Raw genomic sequence first — 21,519 nt, 5'->3', positions numbered from 1 at the left:
CATCTATCCAAGCCACGTTCATATTTAAAAATGTGTGGATGATATGTTGCTTTAGGGTGGGGTTTAAACCCATCAGGAGGGTATTCGATATTCTGCATGTTTGAACCCAATTACTTTTACTAACTTTATTTCTCACTACATTTTTCAATGTTCTCTCCAGCTAAGTCCCCAAGAATATCCTATACAACCCCTTCTCTCTGCCTCTATATATGCTTTCTGTTTCTGGAATGTCCTGCCCATATTCTTTCTCTCTCTTTCTCTCTCTCTCTCTCTCTCTCTCTCTCCAGAAATTTATTTTTACCTTTTGAGACCCACTTTTAAGCATTTAATCTTCTGAAAAGATTTCCCAAATTTCTGTGCTTCCTTAACACTTTGCTTATGGCTCTATTCTGGAAAGCATTTATTTAGGATCAGTTTCAGCCAAAGACTAAAAATGCCCTAAGGGCAAGGACAGTATCTCTTTGTCTTTGTATCCTCAATGCTTGCACAGAGACTGGTAGTAAATGCTCATTAAATTAATGTTGAGGGAATGAATTGGATCTATGAATACACTTTCCAAATTTTGATAGCCATTAACTTCAGCTGCAGTAGTAATTTTAATAAGTAGAGGTTTATTTTAGAGATAATCTTGCTTATCTAACTTCCTAACATTGCAGTTTTCCTTCAGTTCCACATCCAGTTCACTGATCAACTATCAAACTGAAGGACAGCTTGTCATTACATCTGCAGTGAGTCACTTGCCTGGGGAAAAGCACATGTCACACATTTACATTTTGCCCTTGAGGTAAAAACACTTTTTTGTTTGCAGAAAAGAGCTAGAGTCTTGAAAACTAAAACAGTAAATCCAATGCTGACTGTGGCCAGTGATGAAAATCTAGTATCATTTAGAAAAATGTACAGTTTTTGGAGGCATGTTCTTGGTTTTGAGCTGGTTATTTGTAACCATTATTACTACTAATGATTGGCCAATTCCAAAGTCCCACTAAGATGACTTGTACAAACACAGCCTATAACAAGCTCTTTGGCCAAGACATTTCTTTGAGAAGGTTTTTCAGCTGCTAACTACATGACTGATGACCTTAAAATTTCCATTGGAAGAAGAGGCTCAACATTTGCATGAAAGGTCACTCTGGGGGAGGGCAGTGAGAGCGATGGCTAAGGACACATCCCCGAGGAGGCACCTACAATATTCTAGATGGCCTGCCTCAATGGAAGGAGACAGAAACATTTCTTTCAAGTACCCTTCTGTAGCATGATTTGAAGTAGAGACTGCCATAGTTGAGATGCACAGGGGCGCACGCACATACAAACACACACACTTCCAATTTCTGTGTCTACCAACATGATGTAGCCCACTTGAGCCTACAAATTAGATTCTTCTCTGGGTAGCAGTAGTATAAAAGAAGAGCACTGAACTAGAAGTCAGGATATTTGACCAGAGGACTTGGGATAAATGATAATAGCAAATAACGACAAAACAACAGAGATCGAGTGCCATAAAGTGCTCTAATGGTTTACATATATTAAATGAGTTAGTCTCCTAAGAAACCTAAGAGGTGGGTACTATTACTTTATGGATGGGAGACTGAGGCACAAGATTGAGTTGACCACATAGGAAGCTTATAAGTGGTGAAGTTGGGGTTTGAGACCAGGCATTCTGGCTAACAAGGTCTGGGCTCAGCTGCTAGCTCCAACGTTTAGTAATTCTAGTATCAATGTACAAAATGTACTGCTCTTAACTCCTGTTAGGATTCTATTTGTTTGGGTTTTTAAGCATCCGCAGATTTGCCTTGCAAACAGCCCTCATGCTAAAGAGTTTCTATGAAAGGAGAGATATTATACATTCAATTAGTCATGTGATATTAATTAAATGGACCAGATCATAGGTGATCTTTTAGTTTAAAAACTAGGAGACAACTAACAAAAGAGGCTGTTTCTTCAGCTAGCATCCAAATGCCTATTCATAAACCCATCCCCAGGTCTCATTTTGCAACAGACACATAAACCGGCATCTCTCGTAATTCAACAATCAGCACCCCATCACATCCTGCATCCCCTTTAATACCAATGAAGTGAAAAATGCTTCTCTTAAGAAACAGAAAGTAAAATCATGTTGAAAGCACTTTAGATTTAACCCCTCTGGCATGCAAGAGTGTTCTCTGTTTGGAAAAGCTCTGGAAGCACTATTCAGCTACTTCATGACTCTTAAAATATTGCATCACTTGATACTAACAATCAACATAAATAAATGTTCAGAAATTAAGCCAAGTGAGAGCAGGGGAGTGTGCTGAATGAGATAGGCCCCCAGGGGGGTTGCAGCGCTTGAGTGGCTAGCAACCTGATCTCAGCAAAAATGTCTGGTAAACTTGATTTGTCTTATCATTTCACAGCTCCACTGCCACCAAGATTAAACTCTGGGATTTCATTTCTTTACCCAGAGTGGGAACGTATCCGACTGTAGCTGTTTTTCCGCCTGCAAATTTTATGGGGGCAGTGAACTAGAGTATATTGTGTTATTAAACCCTAACCAGGCAGTAAATTACAGAGAGAAAAACAAAAGTGAATTCTGCTGAGAAGGATGGTTTTTGTTTTTTAAGTGAATGGCTAACTCTACCTTACTCTGAATGAGAGAATCGTGAAACATTTCTTAGGAATTTGTCATCATACTTCATCTTTATTTTGTCTTTAGTTTAGCGGTGGAAGCAATATGTAAAAGAAAGTTTCCACAGGAGGAAGGGACACGGAGGGAACACTGATGCCCTAGCAGATGTGACAGTTGCCAAGTAAACCCTGTTTCAATAACTCTTAGAACTTTGCTTTTAAGTCCGTGGTTAAATATGCAGGGGACGCAGGGGAGAGAATCAAACTCAAATTATTTCAACCTTTTCAGCTGTCCTGAAATTGTTGAAAATTAGTAGCAACATCTTTTGCTTACGGAGTTCAAATTTTGCAGGAGGAGGTGATGAGGAATGAAGGAGGCAGAGTAAAGCCATAAAATAGACAAAAAGCATTTTTGCTCCAATTGTGTAAAGAGTAGGGAGGGGGTGGGGGCAGGAAGGTGAATGGCAGTTCCCTGGGAGGCTGAAGAGTGTAGGCCTCCCATCAAACCTATTTCTCTGAGCTCTTGCAATCTCCACCTCCACCCCTAAAGCTGGAGCAGAAATTGGGAGATGAAGGGCCCGGTATCTTTATCTTAGGGAAGCACAAAACTCAGTAGTTTCTGTGCTTCCCTCAATGATGACTGACACAAGCAATCACCAGAAGACCCTTATTAAACACTCATGTGTGTCACACTATAAAAACAAACAAACAAACAAAACAAACAAACAAAACCCATATGTGGGATATTCTCCATCTATCCATGCCCCCTCACTCCCATTGTTCAAAACAATGATGAAGAAATAAAACTGAAGCAACATCATCACACATCATGGGATGGGAATTAACATTGTAGTTTAGTAGCTAGAGAACCTGAGGTTCTAAGAAGTTGCTATACTTTTCATTTCCACAAAGCTTCAAAGGTTCCATTGTAGCCATTTTTGAGAACACAGAATTGTTGCTCAAGGTCAAAACTGCCTGTTGCAGGAATTCTGGGTCTTCAGGAGCCTCCTTTTTTAACAAGTTCTCAGACAATAAAGAATTGGCAGGATGAAACTTTGTACACTTTTTCTTTTAAAAAGGGTCACATTGAAATGTTCCCCCAAATTAATGTAATCATGAAAGTCTTAAGCGTCACATGGTTTCTTCAGAAACAGATTCTTTTCCACCCTCCTAAGAGAGAGTTAAGGAATCTATTTGCACTATAAATGATGATCAGCAAAAAAACCAAACCAACCAAACAAACAAAAACCACCAGAAGATAAAGGAATCTTACTGGAAATTGAAGAATTCAGAAATGTATAAAGGTCTATGAGTCTCAAAGATGATTCACCTTTAATTTTGCTGAGAAAACTAATTAGCTCTTCCTCAAGAGGGTTCTGTAAAACAAGGCTTTATCAAGGATCTTTTTTTAAAAAAGTGGAGTGAAAAGAAGAAACCAGTATATGAGGGCGGAGGGTGGTGAGGACAGAAATTATGCTCCTTAAGAAAAATATTAAGGACAGTCTGCTCACCACAACAAAAGAACCATGTGGTCAAACAGTTATGTTCTTGGAATAGGAACTAGCTGTGAGTGCCTGAGAGAAAAAAATAGGGTGTATAGAAATATGTGTTGCTCCCAAACATTTTTAGGCCATCTTTTAAAGCCTACTCGAGCTCTGCAGGGAACTTTAGGGATTCTTCCATTTCGACTGACATGCTGAGAAGTTTGAGGCCAATTCCAGGGAGCTCATCCACCACTCCTGGAGATTCTTCTCAGGTGCATCCCCTTGGTAAAATCTGTCTCAGCTTCCCAGGCAGAGAGAGGGGACTCCTCCCCCAGGTTCACAGAGCCCTTTTACAACCACTACCATTTTGGCACATGTCATAATCACACTGTTCTTTCTTTACCTTTCCATGAACACCAGTTGATAAGGTAAGAACTAGTACACATGTACTTATGTCTGCTTGTATGTGTGAAGATCCTCTGTGCTTAGAAAAGCCTGACTCAATAAATGGGTGTTAATTGATTGCTCAATTAGAAGACAAATTAATGAATGTAAAAAAAGAAGGCCCAGGCTTATTAATTGGCTACTCAGATCACACAGCAACTTTGTGTCACATTAACTCTCAAAGGCCTTAATTTTTTTTTGCATATGTATTCTAGCAAAGGGTTTTACTATAACAAGAAAAATTCCATAACAAAGCTAACAAAACTAGCTCATAACCTAAACGTGTCCCTCGAATTAGCTGTTTTCTTTTAAAATATTTAAACAATGACACTATGCTAGACACTATGCAGCATATTTGAAGTTTCAGAGCAAATGTCAGAAGCAATTCTGTTCAACTTTTCATCATAACTGTACCTCACTTTGTCTGTGGGCTTAGCACTGTACTGGGAACAAGGACCAAGATGCAGGACACCTGGGTGGCTCCGTAGTTCAGCGTCTGCCTTTGGCTAAGGTCGTGATCCCAGGGTCCTGCAAGGAGCCTGCTTCTCCCTCTCCCTATGTTTCTGCCTCTCTGTGTGTCTCTCATGAATAAATAAATAAAATCTTTAAATAAGGAGAAAAAAAAAAAAAGGACACCAATACTCATGGGACTAGATCCCCTCTCCCAAGGAGCTTGCCATCTAGGAGGCACTTAATGGAAACCTAGAGATCCCTTTATTTTTTAAATAAATGTTTTTTCCAAAAAAAAAAAATTTGCACAGAAAAATAATATATGTCATAAAAAAAAAAAAAACACCTCAAGAAAAAGATGCAAAAAGAGGGCTGGACGGGGAGAACTGCATCAACTCTAAGTTCTGGTAGGCTCCTGGGGTGACCCACTGCTCCCCAGCCAGCCTGGCACTTCTCAGACTCTTCCCTGCTTGGCAGGGGGTGGCAGGCTGGTGGCGTCCTTGGCATTCTTTCTTAAGCCATCATGGCCCATTTATCCTGAGGGACACGCCCACCCTTCATTGCTCTCTATTCTGAGGGGGGAAAAGCACCACAGTAACAAAGTGGAGAGAAAGAAGGACCAGAAAAGTCAGCTCTAACTCCAGCCTCCTGCTCCACCATCTCCACAGGCATCATACAATTCCTCTGCCTCACCCTGTTTTTACCCCTGCCATTTGCTTTCTCTTCCAGAAATGGCTGGAAACCCTTATGCAGCCAAAGTCAGGACTAACCTCATGGACACGTGACCTGAGCAGTCTCACGGGCTCTACATGAGAAGGACCTCAAAGGCACTTTATGCTCTGCTATTGCCACCCTGAAATTCTTCATAATTCTTTATCAAAAGACCCCTCATTTTCATTTTGTGCTGGATCCCATAGACTGTGTCCTTGTAATTCCATTCTCTTAAAAAATAAGGCATTAAAACCACACAAGTTCCATGTCAGTACAGCACTTATCTCTTTGAGATGTGTACCATCCCAGGCATTATCACAACAGAGCACCAAAGTTTAAATACTGATTGACCTTCAAGTCTACTGTCTTTCCTCTGGGAGGTAGGGGACGTGGAAAAAGGATTTCTTTGGTTCCCTCACAGGCTTGAGGGAGCAAGAATTCCCAAACAATGCCCTCCACGAAGCTTGGTCTTCCCATCAGTCACAGTCCACTGACACACTGACACAGTCCAAACTGTTTCTGGAATCTATCAAACATCCTCCTGAGGAAACATACCAGGGCTAATTAGACAAAAGTGACTGAGGAATAATTATGTCACTATACTTACACAAGTAATAGCTTATTTCAGTGGGTCTCAAAATCTGGTGCTTGAACCTGCAGCATCGGCAGCACCTGGGAATTTGTCAGAAATATACCATCTCAAACCCACTGAGTCAAAGTCTGGTGGTGGGGCCCAGCACCCTGAGTTTTAACAATCTTATGCAGGTGATCCTGACAGCATTGAGAACCACTGGTTAATGAGACTTGGAGGAAACAATATCTTCTGGTTGCATCAATTATAATAAATGTCTTCTTCCATCGTTCAACCTACAAGAAAAAAAGTTACACTTCTTCATTCATTTAATCATAACTGCTTTATGCCTATGCTAAATACACTCACATGGATGCGTGCATGTCGGTGTGTACATGTGCACACCCGCGTGTTTATTTAAACCCCTCAAGTGAGTCAGGCACAGCAGTGGATATAAGGATAATGGTTTGTGCCACAAAAGGGCTTATAATCCAATGCAGAGGAAGATAAGAAGCAAATTCAGAAACAAGCAGCTCTGCCCAGAATGCCAGATGAGAAGTATGAGAAAGTGCAGCATGCGTCTGGCCAAGGGAGAGATTCCACAGAGCTTGTTGGAGCAGGGTTAGGGGATATTTAATGAATGCACAGAGCGGCTAGAATTGTGATGTGTCCTAAATGGGGAAAAGAATCTTCCAGGCACAGGAAGATCATAAAGACATGAAGTGGAAAAGAAGAGTATGTTACCAGATGAGCATGTAATTCTGTGTTGGAATGCAGATTTTGCGAAAAGGATTAATCCGAGAATAAGTCACAATAGTGTGGGATCGACTTTGGGAGGGAGCGCCCTGAGTTTGAGGCAGAGTTCTGGCTTCTCCTGGAAGTGAGAACAGAAGCCCCGAGGCCTGTGATAGAGGCGGGTAGCACAACCTTCTCAAATTCTTGCTCTGTTGGCCACATCTCCATCGTGGGATCCCAGGGCAAAGCAGGTGAAGTCTCTGAGATTCTGTTTTAACAAAGAGAAAAATATATTTGTCCTTTTATTTCACAGGTAAAGTGAGAGGGGCAGAAATGGTTATTAGAGCCATTTGGAGACAGAGCTATGTCTCCAGGCCCACCCCTGGGAAACTAGATGTTTCTTCATGGTTGTTGCCAGCCAGTGCAGAGGACATTGTTTGTAAATTGCCTTTTTATTCTTTCACATCAGAATCCTTCATGGGGATGGTTTGGAGCCCCCTCCCTTTTTTTTTTTTTTCTTAAAGTTAAGAGTAATTTGTAGTTTGGAAAGTTTCCTGAGCAAGGCTATGTTTAAGTTTCCACTTTTAGACACCAGACTTCAGCTCATCTCTCCCCACCCTCATCTCCCGCAGCCACAGGCCTCTTTTAATTCCAGGAGAAAGCCAGTCTGAGACAACATGATGGGCCCTGGGGCAAGGGAGGACTACTGTTTAACTACCTTCCTAGCTGTTTCTGACAGTTTCCCACGCTCACTCTTCCTGACTTTTCTAAAGCAACAAAGAAATGTGGGCAAGTAAATTACAAAATGCTGAACAATTATAAAATATGTGTGTGCTTAGAAAAAATTCATTCCTTGTGAATGCTAGTTCTTAAGGGCAAAGACCATCTATGGTTAATTCTGTGTAACACTTAAATGACATAAAGTAATTTGATGCTTTGAGGGCCTCATTTAAGAAGTAATACAAAAATAGCTGGGGGAATGTAAATTAGTACTACTTCTATGGACAGCAAGTTGGCAATATCCATGAAAACTTAAAATACATGTACAAAGTGAGCTGAAAGTCATACTTCTAGGATGGTATCTTGCAGATAGATTCAAATAGGCAAACTGGTTATCCAATAAAATATTGTTTGTATTAACAATTTTTAAAAGATTAGCAATGACTAAAATGACCATGAATAGAGAAGTGGTCAAATAAAGTATCACCATAAGACACTTGGCCACTGGAACAAAGAATGGGACAGCACTCTATGCACTAAGATGGAGGAAGCTCTAATATATACCATTTTTGACAAAAGGGGAAGGCAGCACACTGAGATGGGTATATTACCATAAAAAAATAAGAAGGGATGCCTGGGTGACTCAGCGGTTAAGCATCTGCCTTCCAGCTCAGGGCATGATCCTGGAGTCAGGAAATCGAATCGAGTCTCACATAGGGCTCTCCCTGCGTGGAGCCTGCTTTTCCCTCTGCCTGTGTCTCTGCCTCTCTCTGTGTCTCTCATGAATAAATAAAATCTTTTTAAAAAATCAGAAGAAAACATTTATATATATTTGTTTGCTTATACAAAAAGTATACCCAAAAATATAGTACAAAAGAAGCATAACATTGGTAACTTCCAAGGGAAAGGAACTTGGGGACTATGATGTGGGAGAGTTTTCATTCCATACTTTTTTGTTCTTTTGCATTTACAGCTGCATGGATGTATCATCTATTTTTTTTAAATGAGATAAAATAAGAATCCTAAACAAGTTTAAATACTAAGTAACTAAATTATTAGCCTGAAAAATAGAGTAGAGATTCCAATTTTTCTTGAAATAATCATTCTAAAATGCTGTCAACTTTGAAGCTCCTTTTCTTAAAAGCTCAATGAAACTTCTCCACTCTTAAAAACAAAAAAAAAGTGATTTTGTTTGTTTGTTTATCCTGCTATGAAAAACAGAGTGAACAAGTAGGTTTCTTCACCCTTAATCCAAAGAGACAAAACCAAAGATATGAGCCCAAAGAGGAAAAAGTCACAGGAACAGAGATCATGAAAAAGAAAGACAATATGTGAAAAAGTATGAAATGGGAAACTACATTAAGCCAAGGGTTTATTCTGATGTCCGTTTCAGAAAAAGATGTCATCAGATTTAGTAAACTATATGCCACACAAAAATGCATAAAATAATCCATAATCCATAAAACAAACCAATTGTTCAATCAAAAGTAACCACTCTATAAATGCACAGTTTTGTAATGAAACCAAATAGAAAGTTATTGCATGTGACCTCATAAAAAAAAAAACCATGCGATGAAATGAATAACTGAGTCAATAATAGCCTTATAGTAATTAGAATAACTCCACACAGCTATTATTTATAATATCTTTAAATGTAGGCAGGAGTTGCAACAACAAAATATAATTGAGTAAAAGCCATTGTACAAGGTACCAAAACAATAGCACCCAGACAAATAGCCCTAGGAGGATCTGTTTGACTTAAGGATGGATTTCAGATCATCTGAAGAAAGGAAAGACTGCATATTCTTCAGGCTATCCTCCATAGATATTACTCTTCTCGGAGGGCATTTACTTCATACTAAGTGGCTATGAATTTAATGTTATACTTCCTGACAAGTGCCTGGAGATATTCTCCAGTGCTGCTGTAGGACAGAATGATGGGTTTTAATCATCAGCAAAGCTAGAACTGAATTAACATCTTTTAACAAAAGCTGAAGACCCTTCCAGTCCCCTGCATAGAAGTGAGTCTATGAGAAGGTCAAGATTGCCCTTAAGAGCATCATAGGCCAATTCCAACATATGCATTAATGGTGGATTGATACTCAAAAATGTGACCAATGTTTAGTATTTTTATCTGTAAAAGATAAAGACATGTATTATCAAAAGTCCATCTTAGTCATTTTTTAAAGCCAGAAAAGCACTAGAGGACATTTAAATTTGAACAAATGGCTTCATGGTAAAAGACTAAAAATAAACTGGTTACAAAATGCATGTCTCGATAACTAAATCAGTGACTTGCAGTACATGGGTGTAAGCAAAAAAACAGTTAAATGTTAAAGGATGCTTAAATAAGAAAGCTGATTTGGCTTTATTTTATCTGAAGTTATTCTTTCTGGCAGTGTATCAGTTAGAATAACTGATTCAGCCTCATTTAACAGAACAACCAAAATTAACAGTGGCTGAAACAAGAGAATTTCTTTTTCTCTCATATGAAAGAAATATAAAGCTAAGCAATTCAAGGCTGGTACAGTGATTCCATAGTCAACAGGCTCCCAGATTCTTCCTTTTTCCTTAACATCTTAGCCAACATAGGGAGGACATTTTCATCTTCAAGGTCACCTGCGGAGTCCAAAATGGTGGCTGCAATTGAAGAAGGAGGACAAGTGACACAACTCCTAACTGAATGTGAGGAAATACAACTAAAAACAAAATCTCCCAATCCAGAAATCCTCTCCACAAAGACAGTAGAGAAAAAACAATTTTATTACTAAATGATCATTAAATTAGAATGTCATACATATCACAGGGAGTCTCATAAGAGATTGCAAAGGCAAAAAAAATAAAAAATAAAAAAAATAAATAAATAAAATAAAAAAAAAAAAGAGATTGCAAAGGCAGAGAGAAATCTCACTCTTCAGCAACATAGTCAAGGCAGATCCAACACAGTGCATACATGTTCTCGAGATAGACAATAACTAGTCCTTAAGTCATAAGACTTAACAGCACCACTTTATTTCACATAGTTCATCCTAAATTTACCTGGCAATTGAAGTGCCCATCTGTGTTAGTTAATTGACAAAGAAAAAACAAACTTGTATTTCCATGACAGGAGGTAGTTTTACAACTGGGAGCCAGGTCAGCTAAAGTTAGGCACCTGCCCTCCTGTGGAAACTTGGAAATAGGGTGCTATCTTCCTTGGATGTTTACATGGAAAGGAGATGATTCCTGAGTTCTTTTTTTTTTTTTTTTTTTTTTTTTTTTGATTCCTGAGTTCTTGAGAAAGGCATTCCTCAGATGAAAAGCTGACAAAAGGCCTATGCAGTTTTCATAAGAATTTATATACAGTTCAAAGAGAAGAGAAAGCACTTCTAATTATAAATTTCTAAGAAAAAGAAGGGGAGGAACATCTCTTCCCTTGTTTTCAACAGAGAGAATTAAACCTCTTACTTTTAATTTGTATTTGTTCTTATATGTGTCAATAGCTTTGAAGGGATGATCTAATCTATAAGAGCAACAAAAATTTCAGAACATCTAAGAATTATCTTAAAAAATGAACAAAAGCTAAAGGTAGAAAAATTTAAAACCCTCTGAAGAATGCAAAAGAAGAACTGATCAAAAGGAAAGGCATACCTTGTTTCAGTACGAGAAAAAACTCATCATAAAGATGTCAATTACTCATAAGTTTTCTTATCCTTTCAATACAATAATATTTGTTTTAACTAGCCAAGATAATGCTGAAGTACATTTTCAAAAAGTGAATAGGGAAAAACAGCCAGGAAAACTAGCAATGAAGAGCAATGCACGAGGACTGTAACTTCTGGGTATTGAAATATATTTTAAAGTCTTAACAGGTACAGTAGTGTTGTCTGACCCATGAATAAACAGATCAAGTCACAGAATAAAATGTCTAAAAATAGACCAAAATGCATAAGAGGATTAAGGATAGCAATTCAGATTAGTAGGGGAAAAGATAAGCTATTTAATATATACTGTTAGGACAAGTGGGTAGCCATCTGAGGGGTAAATTAACATAAAATTCAAATTTTACAATGTACACCAGAAAAAATTCTTAATGAAACAAAAGATGAAATAAAAAAAATAAAACCATAAATGTACTAGGAGAAAAAAACAAGGAGAGATCTCTCTGATGATGACTAAAACATCCAGAAGTTTTAAAAGAAAAACAAAAACAAAAACAAAAACAAAAAAAATAAATAAAAGAAAAACAAATTTATAAATTTAACCACATAACCAAAACTGCTATGTGGGAAAACAAATCAGAGAATCAAAAATAGAAAGTCTATAAGCAAAATCAAAACAAATGACAAATTGGTAAAGATATACGAAATGTAGATAAAGACCTAATATTCCTAAAATATAAAGTATGTTTCAACAAATAAGAAAAAAGCAATACGGGGGCACCTGGGTGGTTCAGTGGTTGAGTGTCTGCCTTTGGCTCAGGTTGTGATCCCAGGGTCCTGGGATCAAGTCCTGTATCAGGTTCCCTGTGGGGAGCCTGCTTCTCCCTCTGCCTAAGCCTCTGCCTCTCTCTGTGTGTCTCTCATGAATAAATAAAATCTTTTTTAAAAAGTAATAAAAATGGATAAAGGATATAGATAATTCACCAAAAAGGAAATGTAAATAGGTCTCAAATACATGAAAATGATGTGTAATATCCCTCATAATATAGGAATGTGGATTAAAACTGTTATTTTTATCTCTTGGATGGATTTAAAAACCAAAAGTTTGATAATGCACAATGTTGATTAAACTGTAGAAAAACTGGCACAGTTTGGTGAGGCTATAACTTGGTACAACCCCTAATGTAATGTACCTGGACAACACATACAAGAATAACAAATTCATAACATATTCTTGGAATTAACAATTCCAATTCTAACTTTTTTATTCTACAGAAATACCTGCACATTTGTAAAGTGGCATATGTACATAGTTACTCACTGATACACTTTTTGTAACAGCACAAAATTGGAAACAATCCAAAACAATATTATGCAGCTATAAAAAGGAGGAAGCTATTTATGTACTCTTAGATAATTACCTGCAAAACATATTAATAAATATGAAAAACAGATGTAGAACAACTTATATAGTATGCTGCCTGCCATTTATGTAAAAAGGGCATAGAATAACATTTGTACTTATTTATATATTATAAAGTTATTTCTCTCCCTCCCCCCTCCTCCACAAAAATGCCATAAAAAATTCAAGATTAATGAAATAAATGTGGTTACCTTATTGGAAGGAGGGTGCCAACTGGGACAACGGAGGATGCCATAGGAAGGAGACTTCTCAGTGCACAGAATTTTATAGGTATTTTTTATAGGTATTTTAATCAAGCAGATCTATTTTTTTCAAAGTTTTATTTAAATTCTAGTTAGTTAACATACAGTGCATGTTATTATTTTTAAAATAACAAACATTTTAAAGCAGGAACTCTACTAAGCACATGCAAAGTAGGCCACAATTAAGCCTGCTTTGAGTCAAAGCCAAAAAAAAAAAAAGTAAATTAAAATCATAAATGTCTATATTTTTCTAAAATATTCTATACCTAATCATGTAGAAGACCAGTAGTAGAAACCCTAGGTCTAAAGCCTTTTTATTGAATGTTTACCTGGGAAGCTCAGATTTATAGCACATCATGAAGGGATCAGGCATGTGATCTAGATATTTCTATTTAGTTAACATATTTTTAATTTAGTAAAGGGGCTGCCCTTTTACAATATGTAATAAATACTTTCTCAATTCAGCCAGATGGAATTACATTGATAAAACAGATGTTAGAAAGAAAAAAAGGGGCAGCCCGGGTGGCTCAGCAGTTTAGCGCTGCCTTCAGCCCAGGGCGTGATCCTGGAGACCCGGAATCGAGTCCCACGGCGGGCTCCCTGCATGGAGCCTGCTTCTCCCTCTGCCTGTGTCTCTGCCTCTCTCTCTCTCTCTCTATTCTCATGAATAAATAAATAAAACCAAAATAGAAAAAAAATTAATTGGTTAGGATTCGATCACTCCTATTTAGAGTCTTCCAATCTCCTTGGAGATTTTTAAATTATGTATACAATATGAGGGAGCATATATGACACCCTTCTGGAAAGCCCTCAGCATCTATAAAGTTATGGCAATTGGCCTAATAATTATATTTGATAAAAGAAAGCCTTCTAAGAATTGAGTTTCTATAGCCTCACTCACATAATTTGTACTTCAGGTAACTATTTCACAGAATTTGCCCAGACTGCTAAATCTGATCATCTTGCCACATAATTTTTTTTAGAACTGAGTTTCTGTTTTTTGTGTCATTGTAAAGCTTCACACAAAAAATGTGAAGCCAGGGGTGCCTGGGTGGTTCAGTTAGCGAAGGGTCTGCCTTTGGCTCAGGTCATGATCTTGGGGTCCTGGGACCAAGCCCCAAGTCAGGCTCACTGCTAAGCATGGAATCTGCTTGTCTCTCTCCCTCTGCCCCTCCACCAGCTTGTGCACGTGTGCTCACTCTCTCTCTCTCTCTCTCTCTCTCAAATAAATAAATAAATAATATCTTTAAAGAAAAAGGAAAATGTGAAGGCAGTAGTGTGCCTATGCCTGGGGCAAGCAGGTTGATGTGGTTTAAAAATAAATTAGGGAAAGCTACGAAGAAGTAAGTTATCTCTGTTTTAGGAAGCATTGGCCTTCCTTAGAAAATAAACTAAAGGGCAATAGACCTATACAGGGTGGGTAAAGGTCTCCAAGGAATGAAAAAGTAACTTTTCTTTTTCAAGCTAAGTTTGTTGTTCAAGGAAAGAGCAGGCAGCAAAGCTATCACTTGGGGGGAAAATGAATCTTTTCACGTAAAGAATCCAGAGTCTTCTGGGAGAGAAGGTATCCATAGTCCAACTCTGCACCCAGAACCTGAAGGTGGGAAAATTGAGCCAACACAGGGTGGTCCTGGAGGCAGTTACCTGGCTGAAGACCTGGGGTGAAGTGCCGGGAAGTTTGTTGGAGGAAAAGGAAGTGTGCGTTTGAGCACAGTGTGCAGCTGGTAAACCTGGCCTTAGCAGTTGTGTTTGGAAAACAACCACTTAAGCATGTGAGTAGCACAAAGAAAACTGTCAACCAACTGTATCATCGGTCTCAGATGCTGTTTGGAAATTCTGGTTTTGAAAATATGACCAACCTGGCTGGAGTCGTTCAACAACTGGGTGGGTCCTTAACAAGGAGGTTCTCGGCTTCTGTTGATAGGCAATTGGGTACTGAAGATGCTAAGTGAACTTATAAGAGGATGTAGCCACCTGACCCCTAGTTTTGAGGCGGCAATGTGAGTTTGAAAATATCCTATGTGAACTTCTGAAATGGTTTTTTAAAATTTTTATTTATTTATGATAGTCACACAGAGAGAGAGAGAGAGAGAGAGAGGCAGGGACATAGGCAGAGGGAGAAGCAGGCTCCATGCACCGGGAGCCCGACGTGGGATTCGATCCCGGGTCTCCAGGATCGCGCCCTGGGCCAAAGGCAGGCGCCAAACCGCTGCGCCACCCAGGGATCCCCTGAAATGTTTTTTACATTAGCTCACTAACATCAACTCACTCAGCTGACCACGCTTCTTTGTTTCCCAGGTAGTGACAAAGGGTCAAACTCAAATGGCTTCAGGTATAATAAGGCTTGTAAAACAATTGTGTCATAGAAGAAGCAAGGCAAACTGAAGGGTACATCTCCCTTCCAAGGACTCAAAACTTATTGCTTTTAAAAAATGTGAGCTGATTAAGCCAAAGGAAAAAACATATCATTAAGTCTATAGGCTGAATTCAACATCTCAGCTAACACTTTGATACTCTACAACTCACTTACCTAGAACCTGTTTTAATTCATTCAAATGTGTTTCTGCTCTTCCCAGGTCACTAAGAAAGACTTAAAGGATCCTATAAAGAAGAGTCAACACTTCATTGAGTGACAACTCAGCTCCAAGTTCTAGATCCTAAAGACCCAGAGATGACTAAGACAAGTCCATTCCTCAAGGAAATCCCAGTCATAGTTTGATATTGTCAACTTCATTTGTTCAGTTTCCTATCTCCTTCAATCATCAGGAATTCTTCTCTGTAACATTACTGGATAAACCCAATTTTATTTTCTTTAAAGCCAATTTTGCTCTAATATTTAAAAGACTCATTTCTTTTATAGTAAACACTAGCAACCCATTCATCCCATTGCCTGCTCTTGCCTACTCACATCTTACCCTCCTTGTTCTTCCAACAGTCACTGAAGCCCCAGGACACCCACAAACCCAGATTTCTTTCTTTCTTTCTCTTTCTTTCTTTCTTTCTTTCTTTCTTTCTTTCTTTCTTTCTTTCTTTCTTTTCTTTCTTCTTTCTTTCTTTCTTTCTTTTCTTTCTTTCTTTCTTTCTTTCTTTCTTTCTTTCTTTCTTTCTTCTTTCTTTCTTTCTTTCTTTCTTTCTTCTTTCTTTCTTCTTCTTCTTTTCTTTCTTTCTTTCTTTCTTTCTTTCTTTCTTTCTTTCTTTCTTTCGAAGATTTATTCATTCATGAGAGACACACACACAGAAAGAGGCAGAGACACAGGCAAAGGGAGAAGCAGGCTCCATGCAGGGAGCCCAACGTGGGACTCGATCCCGGGTCTCCAGGATCAGGCCCTGGGCTGAAACCACTGAGCCACCTGGGCTGCCCACAAACCCAGATTTCAACGGAGTTCTGCTGGCCTGGAATTCTGCTTAATGTTCTTGATCTTTTGCTTTGTGAGTCTCTTAAAATGGACCTGAATCTTTGGACATCAAACCCATTAAACCCAGACCTAGTTTCCTGGACTCTGAACCTTGTATTCTCTCGTGTTAAAAAGCAACATTCTACCAAGTAATTTAAAGATCAAATTCACTTTATTTAATGATTCATGAGTGGGGCAGCATCCTGTTTTAGCAGATAGCAAGGAGCTCCAAGGAGCTGGACAAAATGGAAGACTCCTAGAGGCAGAAGGAGGCAGAGCAAGGAAGTTGCTCTGGCAGAGTAGATTGTCTCAGGCAAGGTTACCTCCCTTTGGAGGAAGGCAAGTGTCTGTCTGTCAGGCAGATTACCTCACTAGTGCTGGCCAGATAATTCCAGATGGACTAGTTAAAGATTATATTCCTGAGAGAGGCTGCAACTGCAGTTAGGTTAAGTAGTAAGTCTTGGTTTGCAGACATGGGGCTTAGTACAAGTGACTCTTTTTTTAACCCCAGTTTGGTATGACATTTTGACTTTGGTTTCCTTTCTATAAGCAGAGTGCCCTTCAAACCTTTCCTGCCCATGAACAGATGTTTCTATACTAAGATGCAATCTCCTTTTTGCACTCTTAGCTACTCAAGCTCACAGTTTGTTTCTCAGCCTGCCCCAACCTCTTATTACTCATAATTCCCCAGATGCTTTTGAAAGTATCTTTCTATAAAGCTGCCTTTAGAAAGGCAAAAAATTTAGAGTGCAAAAATAAAATAGTAAAAGATGTAACTCATACACTAGAGACCTCATCTTTAGAGAAAACTTCATATCCAATAAAAAGGGTAACACATCAATAGGAAGACTTTGGCTGAAGAAAAAAAAGCCATTCATGTATCTGGCTTATTTGCCCCCACTCTGTTCCCCTATTAGTCTTAAAATTATTTGTCTTTCTTTTATTAAAGAAAATATCCATATGATTATACAATTATGTGGTAAACTATTTTTGGCCGCTTACCTGATTCTTGCCCAAGAAGTGTTTATCTCTTTCCTCTAAAGATTTATTTTCCATGTGGTTTCCACTCCAAGTTTTTAATTTTAATTAATGAAATCCATCCCCATTCTTATAGCCACAAGGACTTTTCTAACCTGTAGATTCAGCTGCACCAATACAGATACTTCTTTTCTTTCTTACCCATTTATATCTTACTAATCCCCAACGGGCACAGTGATTAAGGCTCACTAGACATTTCCTTTAGGAATAATTTTTTAAAAAAATCTAAATAACCGAGAATTACATAATTGTACACCTGAAGCAAATATAACACTGTATGCTAACATTAAACATTAAGTAATATAACACTGCATGTTAAAATTTTAAAATTTGGGGGGCACCTGGGTGGCTCAGCAGTTGAGCATCTGCCTTTGACTCAAGGCATGATCCCAAAGTCCAAGGATCAAGTCCCCTATTGGGCTCCCTGCATGGAACCTGCTTCTCCCTCTGCCTGTGTCTCTGCCTCTCTCTGTTTGTCTCTCATGAATAAATAAACTTATCAAAATTTTTTTAAGTTTTTAAAATAAAATAAAAACATTTATCTTTTAAAAAAATCATAAATAAGAGGTCCCTGGGTGGCTCACTTGGTTAAACGTTTGACTCTTGATTTCAGCTCAGATCATGATCTCAGGGTTGTGAGATCAAGTCCAGCATGAGGCTGGGCTTCCCTTACTCCCTCTCTTAAAAAAACCCAAAAAACAAAATCCACACATAAAAAAAAATAAATAAAACACCATATACTTCTAAATCTGCTTTCTAAATACACATTAAGTTTTAGGGGCAGGAGCGGTGAAAAAGAAGTCAAATTCAAAATTATTCCCACTCATCTTGAGTTAACAGATTTCACAGAGTTAACCTTTGGTGAAATTCTAGAATTACAATGCTTTGTAAATATGGGATGAAGGCCACACTCAGATGTCAGTCTTGTAAGCCTTGCTTGATTTTGACTTGATTGATATACCATGCCTTTAATAATAGTCTCTTTTGATTGTTTCAAACTGCTATATTTCTTTTTTTTTTTTTTAATTTTTATTTATTTACTTATGATAGTCACAGAGAGAGAGAGAGAGGCAGAGACACAGGCAGAGGGAGAAGCAGGCTCCATGCATCGGGAGCCTGATATGGGATTCGATGCCGGGTCTCCAGGATCACGCCCTGGGCCAAAGGCAGGCGCCAAACCGCTGCGCCACCCAGGGATCCCTCAAACTGCTATATTTCTTACAATCGTAATTCTTTTTTTTTTAAATGCAAACTGTTTTTTCTTTCTTTATTTATTTCTTTTTTTTTTTTTTTTTTTTTTTTTTTTTTGAGGATAGGGAGGGCCAGAGAGACAGGAAAATAGAGAATCTTAAGCAGATTCCACACTCAGGATGGAGACTGACTCAGGGCTTATTCTCACAAACCTGAGATCATGACCTGAGCCGAAACCAAGATTAGGCACTCAACAAACTGAGCCACTGAGATGCCCTAAAATCTCAATTCATTTTGATACTAAGCACATATAAATAGTATAGGAATATGAATATTGCTAGAAGTCCAGGAAATTTCGGTTTTCCCCCAAATCATGACCACCCCCATCCCCGTCAGTTTTTAACATACTTACAACCATTTTTATATGATGATTTTATCCCAAGGCAGAGGGGAAAACCTATTCAAAACTTCATGGGGGAATTCTTTTATGTGAATTCCTATAGGAAAACACATTTAGAGTTCCAGCTGGGATTGTACCAAATACATCATAGTCCCAGAGTTATGAAACCGAACTCTGCTCTAGCATCAAGAAGAAAAGAGTGACAAGATGGGTTAGTATTGGCAATGGGGCCGGGAGCGGGGAGGTGGCAGGCATGTGCAGGACTTGGTATGAGTGGCCACAGAATTTTGTCAGCTAGAATAAGGAAGTCCCGGAGAACAGGGAAAGAAGGGAACTCCATGGCAGCCACAAAACAGAAACTGCACATAAAAGATATTTATAAAATGCATTTCATAAGCAAGAGAATATATGCTTTATTCAACCTTAAGAACTTTTTATGAAATATTTGGGAACTTTTCTAAGAAGAAAACTAATCACCCAATATTCCTAGAAACTGCCTTATAGCCTGGCATCACGGGAATTTGCCTGGCTTTTTATGGCTGCCACCCAAAATTGGTAACTACTCAATAGAGTGTAAGCTAAAATTAAATTACTTTTCTTCATTGTTTATGTATTTCTGCTGAACGAGGACATTTTAGCAATGATTTTATATTCATTAGGAGGATAGAATGTCACAGCAAGTCAATCATAGTCATAATGCAAATACCAAGACATTCCTGTATATTTTCCCACAATCTACTCTGTTCAGTTGGAATAAAATATGGGATCTCTATCTAGTGACATACACTATAAATAGACCTAAATGCACTTTTTCTCTCAATGCGAATACACATAACAGAAACTTGTGAATTGTGTTCAATAGCTTCCAAAGAACCCCATCTTTCTAGCTAGAAAAGCAAATTTTTCAGAATTAAATTTAAAGCTGTTTTTTATAACTAAAAACTGAAAACTATTCTTCTAGAAATAACCAAGGGAAAATACATAGTTCATGTTAGAAGCTTGAACAGACACAGAAGTGTTTAGAGAAATAGATCTGTGATTATGAATCTTTTTAGAATTGCTACCTACAATCCACAATTACACTTTTTATTTTATGATAATATTTCATTATAGTATTTCATCAATAGAGCATTTTGCAACCACTCCCATAGTTGTTACAGTTAATTGTGTTTGGATACCAGTTTAAGAATATAACTATGTATGTAGGCATATAACAAAACCAAGGTTGTTATCAGGTAGCCAGTGATTTCTTGAGTAATCCCAGGCATGCTTAACTCTCTCCATTAGAATTATAATATGTTCAACCACACTACCCAGTTCCTCCTACAGCAGGCTCTCACTTAGGATGGGAAAAGAAGGTAGAGGAAATTAAGTCTGAGCATATCATAAAGGAGAAATTTTCCCATAGGTTTGGAGTGCAATGCAAAACAGTTGTCAATATTTGTACAGAAAAGGAAAATTTTTACACAAACAAGGAGGAACAGGTATTAGACCCTGCTACTATTTATTTGCCATTTTTTTGCAAAGCTGGTGAGTCTTCCCCTAATCTGTAATATGGCCCATGAGGGGTTAGAACATATGCTTCTTTGAAATAGTTAAGAAATTTATGTATTTACAAAGTATTTAACAAGCCCACAAACAATCACAAAAGAGGATGATTTATTAAAGAAGTTGAAGGTGCTTTGGATGCATAGCAGAGAAACCCAACCTAAAGTAGTAGAAGAGAAGGGTCAGAGAGATTTTCCTGGGGGCTGTATAGGGGCTTGGATCCTGAGGGATGAGAGAAAAGGGATTTGGAGAGTGAGTGAAGGTCTTGGGAAGAAATGGAAAGAGCAGAGCATCTTTTGGGGACTGAAAGGAATGACTAAGGCATCAACTGTGGGGAGAGAAATAAGACACAGGGTGATGAGGGGCACCAGGGAGGCTCAGTTGGTTAAGCATCTGACTCTATTGATTTCAACTCAGGTCTTCATCTCAAGGTCATGAGTTCAAGCCCTGTGTTGGACTGCATGCTGGGTGTGGAGCCTACAAATACATTAATTAATTAATTAAGATAAATTAAATTAAAAGAAAAGAAAGAAAGGGAATTTAGAGAGATGGAGAAAAAGAAAGTACAAGGTGGAAATGTAAAACATTTGGCTGGGAAAATATGGGTAGACAGGATCTATTTTTTTTTCTATTTTATTTTATTTTGTTTCATTTCATTTTATTTTATTTATTTTATTTTATATTTTATTTTATATATTTCTTTATTGGAGTTCGACTTGCCAACATATAGTATAACACCCAGTGCTCATCCCGTGAAGCGCCCCCCCTCAGTGCCCATCACTCAGTCACCCCATCCCCTCACCCACCTTCCCTTCCACTACCCCTTGTTCATTTCCCAGAGTTAGGAGTCTCTCATGTTCTGTTACCCTGTCTGATATTTCCCACTCATTTTCTCTCCTTTCCCCTATAATCCCTTTCGCTATTT

At 38.2% G+C, this 21,519-nt stretch overlaps 1 long non-coding RNA gene across 39 annotated transcripts in view; it reads right to left on the bottom strand.

The window, feature by feature from the left end:
• The window catches only part of LOC144301768 (uncharacterized), a 134,720-nt gene that overhangs the window by 42,365 nt on the left and 70,836 nt on the right, over positions 1-21,519 (bottom strand). For 36 of the 39 annotated variants that reach the window (XR_013368605.1, XR_013368602.1, XR_013368591.1 and 33 more), the window contains 2 exons: positions 7,189-7,264; positions 6,298-6,557 (listed from right to left, as the gene is read on the bottom strand). This is a non-coding gene — a long non-coding RNA (uncharacterized LOC144301768). Of the gene's footprint in view, positions 1-6,297; positions 6,558-7,005; positions 7,265-8,327; positions 10,357-21,519 lie in introns of all 39 variants that reach the window. The other 3 variants (XR_013368604.1, XR_013368603.1, XR_013368584.1) reach the window with 3 other exon arrangements.

Source organism: Canis aureus, chromosome 30 (genome assembly GCF_053574225.1).
Source record: "Canis aureus isolate CA01 chromosome 30, VMU_Caureus_v.1.0, whole genome shotgun sequence".
Taxonomy (NCBI): domain Eukaryota; kingdom Metazoa; phylum Chordata; class Mammalia; order Carnivora; family Canidae; genus Canis; species Canis aureus.
The sequence above is the reverse complement of the archived record's forward strand: the minus strand, read 5'-3'. Positions and strand labels throughout refer to the sequence as shown.